Source organism: Electrona antarctica (assembly GCF_951216825.1).
Source record: "Electrona antarctica genome assembly, chromosome: 13".
NCBI lineage: Eukaryota > Metazoa > Chordata > Actinopteri > Myctophiformes > Myctophidae > Electrona > Electrona antarctica.
This window is the reverse complement of record NC_136794.1, coordinates 25,420,257-25,439,922: the sequence shown is the minus strand read 5'-3', so window position 1 is coordinate 25,439,922 and position 19,666 is coordinate 25,420,257.

Sequence of the window (19,666 nt, the reverse complement as noted above, 5' to 3'; positions counted from 1 at the left end):
ATGAATCAATCAAAGACACATTTGTTACACGTTTCCCTGGTGGCTGAAGATTCTGACTGCCAAGCTGGTAGACTCCATAGATACAACAAATCCAATCCAAACCAGTTTTTAATATAAAAAAACTATAAGAAAGTTATAATCGATAATAAAAGACAAGAGGTCAAGGTTGTAGAATACGGACAGAATCATTCCTTGGAAAAAGTCTATTTTTAAGTTGATTTGATTTGAGGACTGCTAAGTCACAATGAACCCTAAGCCTGTTATGAAATTTGGATCAATTACTACTGATATTGTTCAACATTTTCTGTATAAGGACGTTGATAATGCTTATGCACCTCATGTATTTGCTCCTAATATAAAACATTTAATTAAACTTCTATAAATACCATACAGGTTTCATTTTTTCTTTTGTTTTCAACAAGGTGAAAGGGCTTTGCTCAGGAGTTGCCTGTATATAATGTGGCATAGAACCTGACCCACAGTGAATCATCCCCTCGTGATGTTTGTCCAACTGTCACACAAAGAGAGTTATCCTACAACTGGTTTGTTCCTGAATGCTTGTGCAAGGAGAAACATCTCATTTCCTCTTCAGGCAGCTTTGGTCATGGCTTTTTTCTTTGTGGAAGTTTTGTAATGAATAAGAATGTTATGAATAAAAGGAGCAATGGTGGCCAGACATACCTAGACTACAATCTCTGCACATGTGTGATAACAGAACAAAGAATGAACAATGTGTGTGTACATGCGTGTGCACTGCACATTCATGTGGCCCACCGAGCTCATATTTAGGTCTTGCATTACAAATTAGGAAAGTGGATGTTTGGCACGTATTCTTGCTGGTTCCAATCTATCCTGGGGTAGTCTCCTTGCCAACACACCAGGGTATATGCAGGGCCTACAATAATTATATTGGATGGCATTTTGTACACGGTTCACCTCCTGGCATCAGACCAAAATTACTTTAGAAAAATTACTAGTCAATTCAAAGCAGTTGGCCAGGGTGTAATCTGTCTTGCAAATTGGTTGTCAGTTGTGAGTTCTTCTATAAACAGCCAGAATATCACTCAGGATTTTACTTTGTATACATTTTACCACTAACTCCTTAATTTCTCTTTATATTCTCTAGATGTAATCTTCTTATTGTTCATCAGAACTAACTGTGGACATGATAAATCCAGATGAATGCAACTCATGAAATTCTATTAGAATGTATTTAATTTAGTTTAAGATGCATGATATAATCGGCAGAGTATCAGAATCGTCCATAAAAATACCATATCAGTATCAGATCGGTCTCAAAATAATCCAGATTATTTTCTCTGATATTGATGACACTTGGAAATAGAGTATATTTATTGATAGATAGAATACTTTATTAACAGGCTTTGGGCCAATTAAGCCCCTAGGGCCTATAGGCTTGTTTCCATTGTGGTCCTCTGTACAATATCAGAATTGGTCAGAATCGGTATCGGCAGATATGAATCTGCAAACAATCGGAGATCGGATATCTGTCATAATTTCATAATTGTGCACTTTCATTATGTCAGGTAGCAAATATTAGTTGCACCTGTAAACTTTTTGGCAATCACACCCGAGGACATTTCAGAGTAATTAAGTTCAGCAGTAAATTTAGCCCACCCTGTTACGTTTTCATTCACAGTACTATGGGAAAGTTGAGTTTGCTGCCAGCAAAGCTAATGTTTTCCATCTGTGTATTGTTTCGTAGTGTATCAAGAACAGTGCCTCAGAGTTCATGGCAGAGTTCAGAATCACTTAAATGTCCAATTCTAATAGATGTGAAGGAATCTGACTATAAGGACAAAGGTGCAGTGACAAGACCCATTTTTAAGTGGTGCAACCACTTCATTAAGCAGCTTTGTGAGTGCCTGGCTGCCTGCCTGGCTGCCTGCCTGGCTGGCTGGCTGAGCACGAAAATAGCATTTGGTTGGTTTTCAAAACCAAGTGTCACTGTTGTGCAGCCTAACACACACATACATATTAACTGTAACTTTGTTATTTCTCAACTGTTTTGGACAGGGGGGGGGGGGGGGGGGGGGGGGGCACCTCGCCGGAACCGGCCCGGCCCCCTGGGCGCGTTCCTGGTGGTCTGGATGTTCCGGGGACCCCCACGCGGTAACTCTGTCATTTCTCGACCGTTTCGGACACGGGGCGGCTCGCCGGAACCGGGCCGGCACCCTAGCGCGTCTGGAAGTTCCCCCCACACGGAGTTGCACCACTTACTTCACATGGGTGTGATTTTTATTATTATCACTACTTAGTACTTACAGGACCATGAGAAGAAGTAGGTCGGGAGTGGCTTATTGTCGGTATCAGCCGGTAACATGCAGGAGTCTGTCCCTGTTACAATACGCTAGAACCCTGGACTCCCTGCACGACTTGCCGCACCCAAGCCGTGCTATCATCTTAGCTAATAAAGAAAAACACATGGCCCTATAGACGAATCCATGAAGCAGTGCCAGGTGTAGCTAATCAAGGCTGAGGTGTAAAGCTGCGCTTAATGGTACACCTCAGTTATGGCTGCGCCCAGGGCTGTCAGGGAATCCTCCATGGATTCGTCTATAAAGCCCATATGTTTCCAGATCTGTGTGAGTTCATTAGTGGATCTGAAGCAGACTCATAGTTTGCTTGCTTTCTCAAATGCCGGTATTCTGCACATCAGACCAAATGTTTGTTATGTCTGTGAGAACTGTCACTAGATATTCAAGACCGCTGAAGTGAACTTGAGCAAGGCATTGAACCCCCAACTGCTCAGTGGAGCTGCTATGAGGTTGCACTGGGTATCATTATCATGATAATGATAATAATAAAGTTCCTTCAACAAAGTTTTTTTTGGTAGGCTAATACAGGCTAATGACATTCAGAATCTTGCACCTCCTGTCATGCACCATATTTTCCCCTTTCCTTCCTGGACGTATTATAGTTTACTTATGTTAACGGCTTCCCTCTTGCTACAACAGCTGACAAGCTAAAATGCAGCTTAAAAAATGCGCCACTTTCCTTCCCGCCAACAGTACCCCTGCTCCGACTGACTGGGTTGACCAGGCTTAAAGGGGGGTGGGGAGGCTTAATTTGCTAGGTCACCTTATTTAGCATGGGGGAGGGGGACCGATTCTCGGTAGTGGGGTTTGTGCACATGCGCCTTTGTGCTGTTGCTGCACAATTGGGTATACAGGGCAATCTCATTTTGCAATCATCCTTGAATAGCATTGTGGCAGCCTGGTAGGGAGCGCTTTATATCGGGTCTAGATGCTATTGGGCAACCAAGTCCAGGTCCTTGGTGCTTCCCCCCCCCCCCCCCCCCCAGGGAATAAAACACCAGTCAGCCTTTGGTGGTATGGTTCAGGTTACAGTTTCAAACACTGCACGTGGGACACACAAAAGAACCCCCAGTGCTTTAAGGGAGGAGGGGCACAGAGTAACCATGGCAACAGACAGCCTTACCCCTGGAACAGATGGTGGGGGTGAGGGTATCGGGGGTTGAGCTCGTTGCAATGGTAATTATCACATACGTACAGGTTTCCCTCCTCAACAACAGTTTCTGTGTGTCTGCCACGACAGACGGGGGTTGGGAGGATACGCTAATTGATGGGAATTTAATGGAGTGTTCTTAGGTGATTAATTAAGTTCTTCATCAACTTTTATTCAAGTTGTTTATTTACATGCCAGCTAGATAAACATATACTATTGATACATTGATTGACTTTAAGATATGATCAATGAGCTCTGTTCTTCAATATGCATTACAGGAATGTATTTGTTTTTGTTGGGATCTATTGGCTGATTTGCATCTAAAGTAATTAAGCCACTTAATCATCATTTGTCTCCGTTTGCAGCATTATACTCTGAAGAACCTTCACTAACCTTTCAGCTCTTTACACATTCCCTACCTAATCAAAATAGTTTGTAACCTCTTAAGTATTTCCCCCCTAATAACATTGTTTTTATTCTGTATATGTAAAGCAACTTTGTGTAGAACAATGTTGTGCTATATACATTGTATGTATGTGTGTATGTGTGTGTGTGTGGCTGTGTGCGCGCGTGCGTGCGTGCGTACGTGCGTGCTTTTTATTATTATTATAAAAATAATAATTATTATTATTATAAGATCTAAAGAAGAAGAACAATCTAATGTGAAGAACAATACATGTACAGGAATTTGTTTTCCTTCATGACTTTGGTACAGTACTACATTGGCACCTTCAAAGTTCTCTACTGTACATAGTGAAGGGCAGCAGATAGAGTAAGGACAAAAGATAGTGCTCCAATGTTTAATTCTTCAGAGTGCAAAAGCAAATATGTGCACATAGCAAACGCAGAGCTATGTACAAAGAAAAAGAAAGGGGACACTTCAAGGCACAGGAAACCTGTGGTTATTAAGGATGCTTGGTGCCTGCTGCCCCCTTCCCCCCAGTGCTTACACACCTCTTTGTCATGGTGGAAACGTCATGTGCCATAGCACTTCCATCCCCCTTTAAACTTTGAAAAATGTTTGAGAAAATGATAATCAATGTTAAACTCACTTAGTACATGATGAGTTAAGTAAGCTATATAAGGAATTGTCAAGACGTGGAAGAACAGAATGTTCAACATTTACAATTTAGGCATTTAGCAGACTCTCTTAATCCACAGCAATTTATAGTAAGCAAATAATTAAATATCAGGTTGAATAAATTGGTAAATTGGACAACTTTCTGGCAGTCAAAATATTCACCTTTTAATTACTCCTTCTCATTCTGTTATTCCCTGAAAGCAGTTTCTAGCTCATATCACTGACATAAATAACTAATAAATATGGTCCCAGTGAACCATTTAATTCCTGTGACACCAAAGTGGGAGTACATGTTCTGTTCTGCAATTTGCCTGACCATGTGTATGCTATATCTCTTCACACTGTCCATGTGTAGTTCAAAGTAACAGCTGCTTGCATCTGGAATCGAGGTTTCAAACTCTTTCCTTCGCCCATTACTGTGGGTTACATGACAATTTTTGACAACATAATCCGGCGGATTACAAAAACAATGTCATCTAATCTGACAAATTTTGGTTACACAAATATCATGTTAAATCATCTCAAAACATGTTCAATGGAAATAACACAATCCATCTGCAAGCATTGCAAGGATAAACAATAGAGTGAGTACCCATTAAGACCGCGTGATTTCTTTCTACGTCCGTGATTAGACATGGTAACGCCCCGCCTGCCTCTGAGGTGGTGGAAAGCCTGGGTGAGGCGAGGTATGCTGGATAGTCTGCCGCAAGGTTTTCTTTTCGCAGATAAGTAAGCATGGGATGGGACCTAGGCTACGAGGTTACTCCGTGGTGGGAAATAAATAAATAATACAAGTACGATATAATACAAGAGAATGTAACTTTTATTTTTTGTAGAAGAGGCAAACTAATATTGTTTATGCCGCTGGCCTGTTTATTTGCATACATGTGTAAACTTGAAACATTATTGTACTGTAAAAAGGTCTCTTTTCCCTTGATCTTTATCTTTTTAGTATTAGTACTATTAGACAGCCAAATCAAATCATAGTTGTTCAATCAATTATTAAATCAAAGGCCGATTCTACAAATGCCTTCGATATCAGTAGATCTCAAACTGTTTAGTGCCAGCCAGGGAAGGGACCCCCCAGAAGAGAAGATTTTGTGTAAAAGAAAATCTAAATGATTAAAAAAAAACTTTCAAGATTTTTCAACAAATGTCAGAACAGGCCAGCTCCATATACTGTATGGAGATCTAGGGGTGATCAGGCTGCGCCCTGTCCAGAGCCTGAGCAGAGGCTTTTGTACTGGTTCTGGACAACCGGCGATCCGACAGACACCGGGCACTGCACTCCCTGTGGTGGTGTCGAACGTGTGTGTCAAATTTTAAGTCGGTGGGGCAAACGGTTCTTGAGTTATGTGGATTACAGACGTACGCACACACGTACGGACACACAGAGACGTTGTGCATTTATATTAGGATGTTGTCAAAATAGATTAACAATTTAGAAATTCCTTCGCTAGTATGCAAGTCAATGTTTAAAGTCATGTCCAGCTGGGTTTCCCAACAGGGGTAAATAAGTTAACACTACAACATGAATGACATTATGCTGGACTGCTGAAGATAACAGGAAACAAATATTTAAATGAAGTAATTAATAGGAGATATACAGACAACATGTTGAATTGAATTGAAAATCAGGGCACCCCAAATTAAAAGCAAAATGATATAATTGTAATGATTTATAAATTGTAAATGTACTTACAATGCTACTGTAAATAAATGTGTTTGTTACTATATTAAGAAATACATAAACTAATGGTTCATGGCTGGCTAGTGGGGCTCAGCGCCTCAGCCCTAGCCTATCTTATGGAGTTCTCTATGCGTTAACTTGCGACACATTGTGAGCTTGTAGATCTGCCATTTCTGTGGAATGTTCTCTCCAGAAAGGTTCATTTGGGCGGCTAAGACATTGGCTTGTTGCACTCACTGTAAGAAGTAATTCTGGTCAAGTAATTGCCTTGAATGTGAGCATAAATGCCTTTACTTCACAGTTTAGCAGACTACTCCATCTTTTTGTCATTAACACACTGCTCCGATGATGTCAGCATGACTGTGCCCAGCAGAGCCATAAATGCGTCACAGACTTGGCAGCCATGTTGACTGAGGTTGGGTAGTGACGAATTATGGACGGACTAAAAGTGCGTGGATCACCATTGATTCAGCAAGTACTGCTCTGTGGGATGATGGGAAAAATGAAATACTCCACCACTCCCCAAGAAAGGGGGCAGAGGAAAGGCTGATTTGTGACCATGTACAGTGAAATTTAAGAGATAGGTTATCATTCAGCCTGAGCCTGAGTTGGAAAAAGCTGATTGGACATTTTTATAAACAACACCAGTGTGGACATTGTTTGAGTTTGTCCAGGGCACAGGTACAGTATGCCTATACTGTGGAGCACCACAGGCTGGTTTGCGATTCGGGGCCTTTCTCAAGGGCAAGGCATGCACAATAGTTGGCGCTGAGAGTAGGAAATATATATTATGATCACGGTCAACATGTGAAATACACCCTCCTGTACTCTTAGCGATTTGATATTGAGGAAAAGGATCAAAGTCACAGAAGGTCTCCACATGGCTAAAACATGCCAGCTATCAACAGAACAAACTCGCATAATGAATGCACTCAGTGCCACGGACTGAATCAACAGCCTTGTAGTGGTATACGCGAGCATCTATGACTTCAGGGCCGAGAGCCTATGACAAGGTCAACCTGCTGGCTGAGATCTCAGCTGTGTTAACTCTAGTATAGGGGAAACAACAGATCTGTCGCTCTTTCCACAAAGTCAAACCAATGACCCAGTGTCAATCTAACGGTGCAGTGACTGGGCTCAACAGTGAAAGTGCATGTGCTGACCTTTCACCCTGATATTTAGACAATTCCATGTAGTAATTGAGGGCTTGGCAAAGAAGTATCCAGTTTCAAAACACTGTAAGTGTAGTTAAGGGAAGTATGTGACTGTGTGTGTGAGCGAGCACCTGTGTGTGCGTGTGTGTGTGTTGTGTGTGCGCGACACGTGTGTGTAGAGTTACTCCATCTGGATCAGCTCTCTCGTGTCTAAACAGTGATGTCACTAAAACACAACCCCTCCACCCCATCAAACGAGAGGTTTGTGGCCTCCAGAAGCTTCTTGGTACACCATAAAATTACAGTTCAGGTGAAAGTTGATTTGAGGGTTGCAAAATTAGCCATACATTTACTTTGATGAATTTGCACCAGCGTGGCAGCGTGACCACTAGCTGCCTGGCCTATGACTAAACAGTATGACTCCCATTTTCTTGTATATCTGGTAAGATGACCTATCCAAACCACAGCATCTGTATACGGGAATATTGTTTCCATCTGCTGGAGGATGCGGTGGGTTATAGTGTGGCGTTTGAGCATACAGTAGGGATCTGCATGTGCTGATTTGAAGCCAAGGCTAACATGGAATGAATGAAACCAAGACCAAGACTCAAAGTCATGATTAGATGTTATCAAGTCATCATACCTCCCTGTACTTCTCTACTGACTACACAAGACTGGGTTGTTGGTTTTGAACAAGGTTATTAGAATGAACAACAACAAAAAATAAGGTCCAATAAGGTCCCTATATTCTGGGCATGTTAGAAAAGGCGATCATTCCAGACAAATAGCTGATCTACAAGCTCACAATTCGTCACTAAAAAGGTATTCTTATATCGAGTTCCATGCCAAACAAGAAGAGCATGACTTTGAGTTTGGGCAGGAATGTGAGATGTTTATAGATACTTTATTTATGGCATGTCTGACCTTGTTTTCAGCCTATTATCTAAGGTTGACAGGCGAATACTTCTAAAACGGAGGTCTGTCTGACTCTGCTCTTTTAGACTCAACTCATAGTAAAGTTTTATGCCCTGACAACAGAAACTGCACGGTAACAGATGGACAGTGCTGTGTATGCTGATTGGCTGGGCAACCTTCTGTCTCAACATAAGATCATTGTCACTGGACAACGACAATATGTCAATGTTGGCTGCTCCAGCTGCTTCAAAAGCATAATTGCCACCAGCCACCACGTTTTATAGATTTAATTGTGGATGGTGTATAAACTATCACTGATGAAAAAGACGCGTTTAGCCTACTGCCCAGGACGGAAATTCCTTCTTTTGAAGCCTATTAGACTGAACAAAAGTTTTTATACTGGGTTAAACAAAAGGCTTGACTGAGTGTGAAGTCTGCCAATTTATAGACAAAAAAGAACAACGTCACAAACATGTCTGGAGTTGACCAAAACAGTTAAAATTAACCAAACAATCAGTTAAGCCTATCAACAACAATCAACCTGCAGAAAACAGACCTTGGTATTTGGCTGCTGCTATCACCATGCCTGCAGACGCAGATCACAGCACATTCCATCAGATCCATCTCAACTAGGTCTAGACTTGCCCCAATTACGGAAGTACAGAAACGTATCAGGATGAATGTGATTTCTGTCTCTTATTTATAGGCCTACAGCTGAAAGGTTAGAGATGAACAACATGTCCATGGTATTTTGAGGTATTTGAGGCAGGTCACATATGAAGACTATAAAAAGTGCCCTTCTGGGCTCAGGTCTCCACCAGGAGGATAGGAGTGTGTGTGATGTTTGGCAAAATGTTTAGGAGTAATGTGGAATCGTAAATATAGTCCATAAGCCATATTTGCAACATTCTATGTCAATAATTACACTATACATTTGGGTACTGCTAAGGAGATTTTGTGTGGAGACACATTATCTACAGTCAGAAGAGCTTGGGTCTGGAGAGCCATCACCTCAGCCCAAGTACCCCATGGCCAGGTATTGTTCTCAAACTGTTTGGAGCTGCCTGAGGTGTGGGAGACAACATTAGTATTCTATTGTCCTCCAGGAACCTTTTGGTACGTTTCTGAAGACACCAATGTTTCTTCTCAATCTCTATGTAAATCTTATATACACATGTTTTTTGTTTGTTTGTTTTTTGCAACAATTTTCTTCATTTTGTTGAGGAAATGCAGAGCCAGATCACTCATAGAATCTCTGAGGATAGAATTGTGGATGAGCAGGACATGTGCAGCATTTTGAACGAAACGGGCCACTCCTGAAAACTATAGAAGGCAATGTTAGCCAATCAGTGTAGAATCTGATAAATCCAACAGACTCGTCTTGATCACATGACTACAGAGATCATGTGTACCGATTTGCGTGAGATTTGGATGAAATCTGTGCGACTAACATAAGCAATGTGTTTAGCAGAAATCGGCCTCATGGTGGTGCTATAACCGGCAGATGTGGAGGGATGCAGAGACAATGTTTTTCCATGGCCTCTAGGGAGTGCGCATACATAAGTTGTATACAGATTGATGAAGTTATAGCTAAAAACAGGAATTGGCCTGTTATAGCGCCACCATGAGGCTGATTCGGAAAAGAATGAGTGGCATGTCGTCCTCGGCCTAGTGGAAATGTGCGTGTATAATTTCACGGAAATTGCACACTGTGTTTGTGATTTGTGGCATTTTGTTCGAAGCGGACCAATCATGTGAGCTTTGGAAGCCAATATTAGCCAATCAGGATGGAACATGGGAAATTGTGCAGATCTGTGTTGATCACATGACTATGGAGATAGTGTATACCGAATTGTGTGATGTATGGATAAAATGTGTACGAGTAATCTACAGAAATGTGTTTTGCCTAAATCAGCCTCATGGTGGTGCTATAACGGGCCGTTGAGGAATATTTGGGGCAGAGGTTCATCGTTGGCATCCATGGAGTGTGTGTGCAAAGTTTGGCATGGATCGGGCCAACGGTACCGGAGATTAGCTGATAACGGACGGACGGAAGGACGGAAGGAAGGAAGGACACACACACGGACGGAGTGCAAAACATACTCTCTCCCCATGCCTTCGGTCTGGTGGAGACAATAAATGTGTATGATATGGGGACTGTATGCCCATAATTCCAACGTCCTCAGACTAAACTAAAAAGCTTCCGCGTGTGGTTAGGGTTTAGGGTTAGGGATAGGTTTAGTAATGGGGCCAGTCGGAATAATGGGTTGTCGGAACAATGACATATGGAACTGTATGATATTACAATTATAAGTTAGCCATTTTGCAGATACACTTACCCAGAATGACAAAAATGCGGACTTATCGGAAAAGCGATTATATTATTTTGAAAAAGGTTTGCCAGTTCTAAAAGAACATACATGCAACGACGTAGAGTATGTGGGGGCCGGGGGGCCAGGGCCCCCATGAGGAATTGGACCAGGGATCTCGGCCCCCATGAGGAATTGGACCTGAATATATATTCGCCTCGGTTCGTCCTGTTTGTGCCGCATCAGGTCGCGCCCGTTCGCGCAATTCTCGCTTGCATTGACTTTGTATGTAATCGTGCTGCTCTAACCATCCAAGTCTGACACCTTAACACGTCTGTTTTCCTGTCTGTCCGGGGCGGGGGGTGGTGGGGGGTGGACCGCGTTGCCTGTCCCCTTGTACACATGAAGATCAGGCATTTAAATGCTAATCTGGGTGCTAAGCAGGTGGAATCCATCTAAACGAGCAATTATCTGACATTCATCCAAAGTCAAACTCATAAATTCACAATGATCATGCCGCCCTTGTGAGCTTTAAGATGATCAGAGAGAGAGAGAGAGAGAGAGAGTTAGAGACAAGTGCATTATATTTATATATCAATTCTCTCTCTCTCTCTGTTTCTGTCATAATGCTTATCGCAGTGGACTGGTCAGCAGCAGCTACACATAATAATATGCCCGCCTGAATGTGTGAATCACTTACCTTGTGCTGCTCGTTTTCAGAAGAATTAATCCAAGGTTTGTCATATTATGTTTTAAAGTAGGTAAACGTTAGCTGGTCAGTCAGTGTGTGCACTGTGCAGAGAGAACCAGCCTCTGCAGATTAAATTGATATGACCTAGATATGTCATATGCGCATCTGACTGGCAAGATAATTAGTTATTTGGCAACACCTGTGTGAAATACCAATAGTATAATTTATAAAATGCTTTCATATATCGTACCGCTGTGTTTATTACCAATCTAAACGTACCGGCGAAAACGGGCCCCCATGAGGATTGTGAAAATAATTCGCCCCTGCATACATGTGCTAATTGTTTGTTACTTGTTTACTGGATTTTAACCACCTATGGAAAATACTCACTGTTCATTCTGTCTGTTACATTTAATTTACACATGCACTTTGCTGACAGGGAATTCAGAGGGATTTATGATTTAACAGTTGAATCAATTCCTAAGCATTATGGTGAAAGTCCTAGTGCTCACAAAACATAAATGTGCCATGCAAAGAAATAATGATTGCTGTTTTGGATAAATGTTTTGGATTTATATATTTTATAAATCTGTATAAGAGACCTCCTCACCCAGTGCTCGCGATGTGACGCGTTGTGAGCTTGTAGATCGGCTATCTTCAGTGCATGGCACTGTCATTCCGCAAAGTATAAAGGGCTGCTCTGTGTTTCATCACCAATTAAGATACGCTGGGGCTAGTCAGTGCATGTTACCACAATGCACCATGCACTCTTCAGGTCTCTGCATGTGTTTTTTTCTCTTGTGATCCCTCCCGCACATGCAAGGTTATCACAGACACTAGCTCTGGTCCATAGCTTAATGCACTTTACTGCCGTTGAATTTATAGGCTATGGGACTGTTCTCTTTCCTGGCTCGCATGAAACGCAGACCAACCTCTCCTCTGTAAAGAAAATATTAAGAACGTTTACCTATACAGTACTCACCAATACAAAGGCGGCTTGTGTAATTAGAAAGCCTACTTTCCTTAGTGGACTAACCCTGGGGGGGATCAGCCTCCCATTTCGACATCCCGCCACTCCGACATTGATTTCTAATTGTTGGAATGGCGGTACTTACATTTTTTTCAAGGGTCCCGTCATTCCGACACAGGACATCGCAGCACAGATTGGAATATTGCTTCCATCTTCGACAGACAACCCCACTCTGAGACCCCCACCACACGTATAAAATGTACTTTTTGGCCAGAAAAGGATTTGTTTTCACCGGAGGAAAAATCTTCCCAATGAGGGTTTTCTCTTGGCAATATCGGTAGAGGGCGCAGTGGAGTAACTAAAAGTATTTTCTTTTTTTTCTGTGGAAAAAAAAATCCCTTTCTGCCCTTTCTGCCAAAAAGTACATTTATTCGTGTGGTGGGGGTCTCAGAGTGCATCCACCAGAGCCATCTAATAGAAGAGTTGCGATATTGAGGGGGCAGAAAACTGTGTACTCGCGCGAGCCCAATCAGCCCATAGACTCCAATGCATTCCGTAAACTTCCGGTTGTCCCTATTTGAAGCCTTTAAATAGGGAAAAACCAATAGAAGTCAATGTAGAAGAGCCGCCATTGGACTGGCCCCATGAAGTGAAAGGAGTTTGCGTAACTCTGTCTTACTCTATGGCTCTGGCATCCACTAAGGAAAGTAGGCTTTCTAATTACACAAGCCAAGAATGATTGGGTTCACTTCTGCTCAAAACAACCTAGCTCACCATTTTGACAAAGCTCATAGCTGAACATGGTCGTATGTATTTCATATTTATGAGTAATCACGTCTTAATTCTGACAGGAATACAATTTAAAATGCAACGAATGAAATGGCTTGAAATGGTTTGTTAATTGAACAAGGTGGACCCTCTTGTAAACAAGTGTAATGCTTAATTGGGTTGTCCACTCACAGTTAACAGTCTTTGTATTGGGTTTGTGCTTGAAATGTACTGTAATACTGCAAACTGTTAATAAATATTTCAATCAATCAATCAATCAATCAATCAATCAATCAATCAATCAATCAATCAATCAATACTGTGGTCATAGAAATGCTCTGATTAGCTCTATGTCGCCCCCTTGAGGACTGACGTATTACCATCACCTTCTGTGGACAATGTTTCAGAACTAACATCTTACCATAACAACGTGATCTGCCTTGTGAATACACAAGGTTCAACAGGATCTCACAGTAAAAAGGCCTTGGACCAAGACAATCAAAACCATCTGGACAACTTTTAAAATGTGGCTGCAGCCTGCATGAGCCTCTGTCAAAAGCCATACATCTTGGTGGGGCGCCAGTGGGGTCAATGGAATGTCCTGTGTGAATGCTGTATACAAGGGTTCCTTGTTTACCTGGAGCATGTTCTCTTATCTGGGTGCATATCTTTGGACCTGATAGGACACCAAACTCTCAGCACAGACAGCTGGTGTGCAAAGCAGATATATTGTCTATCACAAGGCATGAAAAGGCAATTTTGCATTAACCCGATTTGCCAGGATTGCCCACGAAGGTGTTCTCAGAGGTAGCCTACTGCTGGTCAGCTGGAATTGTTTTTACATGACATTACACACAACTGCGGCTGGAGTCAATGGGAGAAAGTCTCTTTTCTTCATGACAAGGTGCAGTCCGACTTTCTGATACCAGCTGGCAGCCGCCCAGGAGTTTTCCAAGGCACTCACAGTGCTTCCATTGGCCAATCCTTTCTGTTTATGTTGCACTTGCCAAGGGTTCACGCCAGTCAAAGTCTTTGAGTTATCATTCAGTCATCTTAGTTTAGCTGTCAGATACTGTCAGCTGTCAGTATTCTTAAATTCAGCCATAGTCTCTTTAGTTTGGTTGTGGTTGTTTTCCCTGTGGTTTGTGAGGAGGCCAGTTTTCAAGGCAAGTTTAGAAGAACTGTTGGCTTTAATGTTTGTTATTCTACTTCCTTGTAATCGGTCAATAAACATCCACATAAATACAATACAGCTTGCAGCCTTCTTCTTGCACTTGGGTTCAGGCAACACCTTGCACTTCAACAAAATGAATGTTAAGTCCAGTGGAGACGTACAGTATCAGGGGTTACCAAACCTTTTCAGATTGAGACACAAAAGAGAAATTTGGTGTCTCCCTGTGGCGCATCACAATACATTGAGAGCTTGTAGATCGGTACAGTTGCCATGTCATTATTCCGACCTCTCAATATTCCCACCTCCCATAATTCCAATCCAGCACTATTCCAAAACCTAACTGCAATAGTATAAACTCAATGTGTCACACTCCAGTTATTGCATGATCGAATGATCCTTTTCAGAATTTAGCAGATAATATAGGAATTTACAGCAGACAAGACTAAACATGCATACCTAGAGTGCCAACAAAAAAAAACACATGGCAATGGACAAGAAATATTATCAATCCTTCTAATGCTCATTCACTAGATCAGATTCAGAGTATTTCCATTAAGCTGGTAATAGCTAGGCTCTTGTCACAAAAGTAGAATATGTTTGATGTTCAGAAGATCATTTGAAAGATTCGTTAATATGAATAATTATTGATAATAATGATTAGCTTGATGCATTGTCGCAAAATTGCTTGCTCAGGGTGGGATCTCTGTCGGGTCTCTGCTCTACATGTAGTGTCTTGAGACAACTTGTGATTTGACACTTTAATTAAATGTAATTGAATTGAATAAATCAGCCTTGTGGATTATGTTAATATGCAGTGTAGAACGAATGACACGAGAACTGCTGAAAAGGAGTTGTTCTTCCTACATCACATGTTTAGGTGATCACCGAATGCTTCAATTGTTTTTATTCTTATTCTTCCTTTTACATTTTTCTGCTTTGTAGCACTTTGAGATTTGTTTCAAATGTAAAGTGTGTTATAAATAAAATGTATTATTATTATTATTATTATCACCTCTGTCTGTTGACGCGAGAACAACTGCTGAAAATGAGTTGTTGTTCTTCCTACATCACATCTGTCTGTTTACTCATGGAGGCTTGTTTTGGCGAATGGAAGGAAAGTGAAGGATGACACAGCTGTGGAGCCAGTTCCTCAAGAGCTCCAACTGTCCAAACAGGAAGCCGTGCACCTTCTCACATGAGGAGACATGAACACAGTGGACCCTGTATGTGAGCTCAGGGGTTTTCAACTGATTGTGAACCAGGGCCTGACTATAAGAATCAACTTGGGGACCACTGTTGGTAACACTTGCTAATTTGCTATGCATCCCATGTCTATCCCACCGTTTCTCAAAAAATGGTCCATGGACTACTAGTGGGTGGGTTCCGGCCTACACAGAATCAACTGCGCTCTTCGATATAGTCCAAAAAGGGGGTCCATACCTCTACGAATACATCTGCCTTATTTTGTGTTTCATATTTAAGTCTCTCCAGTGGTAATATTAGTGACATTATTTGGGCCGTCCACATATGTTCTGAAGGTATGTCATCTGTCTTCCATATTCCATATAATATTTTTTCAATACAGAATGAGATCATATCGACATCGGTAATATCGGTTATCGGCCATAACAGCAATTCATTATATTGGATATCGATACCGGCCAAAATGTCTCATCGGCAGATCCCTAGTTCATGGCATACAGTAATTATGCCTGCACGTGGTCCATGGGACCATTCTAAATGCTTAAATGTATTGAAATATGTTTAAATAATATTTCACAAGTCCATCAAATGTAAGAAAATATTTGAATTAACCGGCATGGTGTGGAAGAAAAAGCTTGAAATTAAATAATGACTGTCAAGGGCTTGATTTTATTTAAAAAGGTTGGAACCTGATCTATTCCCACGGTTACCCTTATTCCATTCTCTTACTTTATCGAACCTTTCATTAAACTAACTGATATACTGATTTGTATCTCTGAATGAGCACATTCTAACTCCCTTTTCTGTCGAATTCATTGACCTACATTGACGTGTCATCATAGGTCATTTGTTCAGTGAAAATAATAATAAAAATAATAATCTTCACTTTCCTACATTACTAAATGCATATAGTCAGGGCCCACCTGCAATACCTTCATGGACCACGAGTGGTCCACGGACCACCTGTTGAAAACCCCTGATCTACACAATAAATTAAATTAATAAATTGAGTATGATAAAATGTACCCAAACTGATTGGTCCATTGGGTCAAATATGAGAGCTCAAGGTTAACCAGTTAAACCCTATATACATTTATTTTGTTACTGGGGTCCCCCAGGAGTCTATATTTAGTTACCCCCTCCTCTTTTCCCTCTAAAGCTCTTGCTGAAAATAGCAGATCTACAAGTTCACAACACATCAAAAAACAGTGCATTGTGAGCTTGTAGATCTGCTTTTATGACATACCCAGAATTGGATATCTATTTATGTTCAACCATGTCTTTATTAATTACATGGGAGTACTGTATAAACTATAAAGCCATGTCGAGTTTGTTGATCAATAGCCAATACTGATACAGACCGTCCGATAATAGTATTTAATTTTGGTGTTTTTATTTCCCTCTTTTTTGCAGGGAAACAAATAAATCTTCATTATAAGAAATTACTGTTCAGAATCTACTGCTTGGTAGTTGCAGTTAACCAACACACAAACCTAGCCAGCTGAAATTGTAAGCTTATCAACAACAGATAGATATTGCAGGCTACTGCCATCGGTTAATGTCAGATTTATTTGCTGATACCGGTATAGGCCGATAACGTCAAATATCGGCCGATACCCATATGTGGCCGATACATCGGTGCATCCCTATTTAGAACATATATTTCTAACTGTCATGTTTCTTCCAGAAATAAGGTTAATTAACGATACTGCACCAATGTGACACTGTTGGCATCATGTACCCGGAAATACATTTTTGGTTGTGGTGATAACATACAAATACAAATATATACAATACAATAACAATAGAGATACAATAGAAAAGCTTGTAACGTTGATTATAGTAAAAGACTAAAGACAAAAATGCAGAGTTTCACGTTTGATTCAGCGATTTAGATTTATGATGCGAGACTAAAAGAAACAGCTGTTTCCCTTCCCCCCAAAATCATCAGCCCTGAAAGATTATCTATACCTTATAAACCAGATAAGCTCACATGCCACACAATGTAAGCTTGCAGATTTGCTATTTTTGTTTTATATATTTTTTAAGTTTTAAATATTTTGCCTATAATGAACATGCCCAAAATATTGACACTAGGTTGAAAGTGTCACTGTATAAATGGAACAGTTAGGGGTGTCTTGCTCACAGACACCTCGTCAGCAGGCAAACCGGTAAACCTCTGATTAAAAGTCATGTCTCTCCAATGGAAATAACAATTGAGAAGACAAGGCAAGTTGTCACGGTCACACTCACAGCCTCTACCCCCCTTCAGTTTGTTCCTCTCCAGTTTTGCCTAGATTCCCCTCTGCCACTCTCCCCACTCCCCCAGTGCCTTGCGAAAGTAGATTCGCCTGTGAGGACTATAGCTGTGCCAGTTGGTCTACGAGCTCCAGAGACTAAACATATTTTTGTTTATCAGAGTTGGCTCTATAGTTCTAGTTAAGAGTTCAGTGTTCTTGTATTGTTAGTCTAGTGTTGTGATTATAGTGTGTGAGTTTGTGAACTTTGTCTGACTGTGTTCTATGTTCTGTATCGTTAGGTCTTCGTTAAATGTCCTTTTTGTCTCCTGTGTTTGGTTTTGGGTGTTGGAGTTCTATTCCTGTTTGTGGTTACTGCCTTTAGGTTCGAGAGTCATTAATGCCACATGTTTATTTGTATAATAGCACATTTAAACAACAATGCAATTCAATGTGCTTTACATAAAACATTGTACACACGTTTAAAACGGCATCAAGAGAGTTGCAATAAAACAAACGAAGCAGACTTGAGACGACCTGAGAGGTTGATGGTTCATGACGATATCACAAGATCAGAAATAGATTTTGTCCCTAAACCATATGCTTTATTAACCAACAGTAGTATTTTATAATCAATTCTTGGAGAAGAGAATTGGAACTTTCAAGAACCTTCATTCTTCCAAGTGAACCAAAGATGGGAATAAAGAAGCATAATCTAGGACATATGCAGGAAAAAAAGAACTCTATTCTAGAATGAACTGCCTCTATAATTATGTGACTCATAGTGACTCCATTCATCTCCTATTTAAAGAGACAGCCATCGCAACTACTCTCACTCTCACACTTAACAGTTTGCCAAACATCCCATCCCAAGTGCTCCCATCGATCATCCGATGTTGGAGGAGAGAGATCTTAAATTGTGAACAAGGGACATGGATGTACTAGCCATGCATGACATGTATAACAAACATCTTACTCAGAATGTGAAAAAACGTTGCTTGCTGTACATGAGAATATCCTTCATTGGATATAAACTAATAAGTGCTTCTCTAACATCTACTACAGCTAATCTATCATTTATATTGTAGTTATAGCTGTATTGTTTTTTACTTCTTTTAACTTTTAAACTTTTAACTGCATTCTATTTCCATTAATGTAATGTATTTTATCTATCTATCTATCTATCTATCTATCTATCTATCTATCTATCTATCTATCTATCTATCTAGTATCTGTGGCGGCCATCCCAAGTCTTCATAGTCGGGAATTCAGAGGCTAGTCGGGAAATGACAACAGCTATAAATGGTGATACAGTGCATTGATCCAACAGTGAACAGATATCTGGGATACATTCATCATGCTTAGAAAGCAGTGGTTCTCAAAGTGGGGTCCAGGGACCCTCAGCGGTTCTTTGAGGTGGTGCCAAATGGACCCACATACAGCTCTGTAACTCGAGTGTACAAATGGAACCAAATGGACCCTCCAACTGTACATTCTCTGGGTTATGAGGGTCTTTGAAATTAAAAGGTTTGAGAATCACTGCTATAAAGTAACGATGCCTTTCTTGAATGTTCTGTCTGGCTTTATACCTCCATTTTGCAATCTGGATTTTAGTACACCCTGTCACGGAATTTTCTCTGGGTTATGTAATGGCAGCTTCAAGTGATTGCACAACAATCTGTTTTTGTTTTGGGGTGCGGGGATATGGATACCCCTGTCTTTTTGTGTGTCTGTGGTGTGCATGTTTGCGTGCGTGCGTGCATGCGTGTGTTAGGAGAGATAGACAGAGAGCAGCAGGGAGAAATGGCAAGGTTAGGCTACTATTCTTTGTGCAGTGGTGTACACTGCATCCAGTTAAGGCCTTTAATTGAGAGACAAAGACATCGGTATTGTGTGCAACAATTCCGATTGTAATGCCTCTAACCATGACACGAAGTGAATAGGTGGCTATGAAATACACATAGGCTATACACCACACGTCAACA